Here is a 3150-nt window from a genome sequence, read left to right on the forward strand (position 1 = left end):
CTGTCTCCTGTCGCCCTCTTCAGCGCTCACTTTGGGAGCTCCGGGGCTCGCTTCCCGAGCGGGGAAAGAGCGGGATGCTGGGGTGCTTTGCTTCTCTCTTTTCCTTCCCTCTCTCCCGACTCCTCCCCGGCCTGAAAAGGGGGTTGCGAGCTGGAATAGGGGGGTACGAGCTTCACGGGAGGGTTATTTCAGGAGAAAAAGAAGTTGAAAGAGCAGTGCTGGGCACGGATTCCCACGTAAGCCCGTACGTCACCTATAAAAATTGCCCGTTTCTCCCCTTTCTTGGCTCCGGGGGGGCAGCTGAGACATCTCTACCTGTGGAGGGAGGGGGTGAATCACCGTTCAAGCCGGCACCCCGTTAAAAACCTCCTGCTCCAGCTGGCAGGGGAGAGCAGAACCGGGGGATGCTGGAAAGCAGGAGCTGCCTCTCTGCATCATCGCCCGCTGCCCCGTGGTGATGTTTGGCCTCCCCCTGCTCGCCCAAAACACCCATCTGGAGCCTTGCTCAGCCTCTGGATGCCGGGGAGAGAAGGGGCTTCTCGGCATTCCAGGCGGATGGCACGGGGAGGGCCGCGGCGGGGACAGGGGTGCACTGCGGCCATCGCTTCCCTCTTCGCCCCGTCCTCCTCTTGTGACCATCGGCGTCTCCGCCGTGTCCCGGGGGAAGAGGAAGCCCTTGACCCCTGGCCCCAGGGGCAACGGGGTTAAACAAAGTCCCACCGCCCCATTATCCGACAGACAGCACTGAGCTCCCGGCGGGGAGCGGGGTCTCCAAGAAGCTGGCGAGGAGTCGCAGCTCCCACCGCCGGTACCGGACCCCGACGGGGCGCACCTGGATGGGGATGCTTCTCTGCACGACAGACAGACATAAAACCAAAAAACCTAGGGAGTGAAAAAAAAAAAAAAAAAAAAAAAAAGACGCTACACACTCCATTCCGACTTATGCATTGCAGCCAGCTCTGCTGAAGCGGCGGATTTTTGAGGTTATTTCGGGTTGCTCACAGTGCTGATTTTTTTTTTTCTTTTTCTTTTTTTTTTTTTTTTCCAGTGGTGCCGTGCCTTGCCGAACCTCCGTGCCCGCACTCAGGTGAGGCACCGGTAGCCCCGGCCCGGTCCTGCCTGCACAGAAGGCAGCGGAGCTCGCTGTCATCCACCCTCCCCAGAGCGCTGCCGCGAGAAACATTTAGAGGAGAATTTATTTTCGCTATTTACGCTTTGGAGAGAGGAGATAATTTTTTTTTTTTTTTGATGGGGAGGGTTTGGATTTTTTAGAATTGAATTTTTTGCGAACACGATGAAAATAAGGAGATAAAAGACGCCAAATAAGAGAAATCGGCGTTAACACAATGCATCGCAGGGGAGAACAAGCGCACCCAGGTCCTTTCCTAGAGCCGCCCGGGAGCGGGGGGTGCCTAAAGCGTTCTCCCCTTCACTCCAGGGCAGCTCACGGCTCTTCCACCCCGGCCAGAGCACGGCCAGTCTGGAGCATCTCTCCCCGCGGGCTCCGCGCCCCGCAGAAAGCCCCGGCAGCCTGCAGTCCCCGCTGCCGAGGTGGCCGAGGACAGGCGACCCCCGGGCTCCCGGCTGAAACCGGCTGAAGCTCAGCCCCCACACCGAAGCTCAGGCTGGGGGGCAGCAGGGACTTTGGGGGGCACCGAGGGGCTGTGGAACGCATTCCAAGCCGCAGAGCCCCGCGTGGCGCCCCGTGTGCGGTTCCTCGCATCCCACACCGCTCCCACGCTGGCTCTGCCCTTTCGGAGAGCAGCAGCAGCCTCACCTCCACCCCCGGCCCTGCACCCCCAAGGGCAGGCTGGTGAGGAGCTGGGGTATTCCAGAGGAGGCACCGGGCGTGTGGAGCTCCGCTGGGGCCGAGGCGGGTCTCGGTGTTGCCCCTGCCCGGTGCCGCAGGTGGAGCGGGGAGCGGGACGGGACCCGAGCGGTGTCCGCGCCCCGACGGCCCCGGGGTCCCGGCCCGGCCCGGCCCGGCCCGGCCCGGCCTGCGGCGCTGACTCGGGCGGCGGCAGCCACCTGGCGGCTCGGCACGGCCCGGCCCGGCCCGGCACGGCTCGGCAATGTCAGCCACCGGCCCGGCCACAACAGCTCCTGCGGCACGCACGGAGCCTGCACCCACCTGTCCGCACCTTGGCACCTCCTATTTCCCTCCCTTGCCAACCTGCATCCCGTTCCTCGCGCCCTAATTCCCAGCACCCCGCACCCCCTGCCCTGCAGCTGCACCTGTGACCCCTCCCTGCACCCTGCACCCCATTCCTGGTGCCCCACATCCATACCTTGCACTTTACATCCTAACACCCTCATTCCCAGCACCTGCATCCCCTGCCCTGCACCGTACATCCCATTCCCTGCACCTGTGGCCTTTCCCCTGCATCCTACATGTCCTTCCCTGCACCCCGCATCCACACTCGGCACCCCACAGTCCATTCTTCGCTCCCTACATTTCGTCCTGCACCCCACATCCCATTCCTTGCACCCTGTGTGCCCTGCCTTCCACCCCTGCATCTATGGCCTCTTCCCTGCCTGCAGCCTGCATCCTATTCCTCCCGCCCAACAGCCATTCCCAGCACCCTACATCCTGCTCCTTGCACCTGTGGCCTTTTCCATGCATCCTGCACCTCATTCTCTGCACCACATTCCCTACACCCCATATCCCATTCCTGTCACCCTACACCCATTCCTTGCACTCTGCATCCCATTCCTTGCACCCTGCAGCCCATTATCCCACGCCCTGTGCTCATGTTCGGCTCCATGCCCAGCCTGTCTCTGGGGTTTGCGGGTGCCAAGCACGGTGCGGGCTGGCCCCGCCACCCGGAGCGTCCCAGCCCGCTTCCCGCGCCCCGCCTCTTTCCTCGGGCCGGTTAAACCCACGGGCAAAAGGGGCACCGGGAGCGCGGTGAGCCCGGTACCGACACCGCAGAGCCCCGGCACGGGCTGGAGGCGCAAAATAGAGAACACACGTATAGTGTGCACGGCACGACCGCGGCAGGACTCGAACCTGCAATCTTCTGATCCGAAGTCAGACGCCTTATCCATTAGGCCACGCGGCCACCTCCATTCCCGCCTCCCCGCGTGCCTTACTCAGGGAATCCCAGCGGGCCGTACCACGCGCCGGAGGGGGGCGGGACGGGACGGGAC

General features: G+C 63.0%; 1 non-coding gene across 1 annotated transcript; it reads right to left on the reverse strand.

Annotated features, from left to right (window-relative positions):
- Positions 1-2989: 2989 nt before the first annotated feature.
- Positions 2990-3062, reverse strand: TRNAR-UCG. Its single transcript has one exon. It is a non-coding gene; the product is annotated as a tRNA-Arg (tRNA).
- Positions 3063-3150: the final 88 nt, after the last annotated feature.

This window comes from Passer montanus, unplaced genomic scaffold, assembly GCF_014805655.1.
Source record: "Passer montanus isolate IOZ18808 unplaced genomic scaffold, ASM1480565v1 scaffold5, whole genome shotgun sequence".
In the NCBI taxonomy this organism is placed as follows: domain Eukaryota; kingdom Metazoa; phylum Chordata; class Aves; order Passeriformes; family Passeridae; genus Passer; species Passer montanus.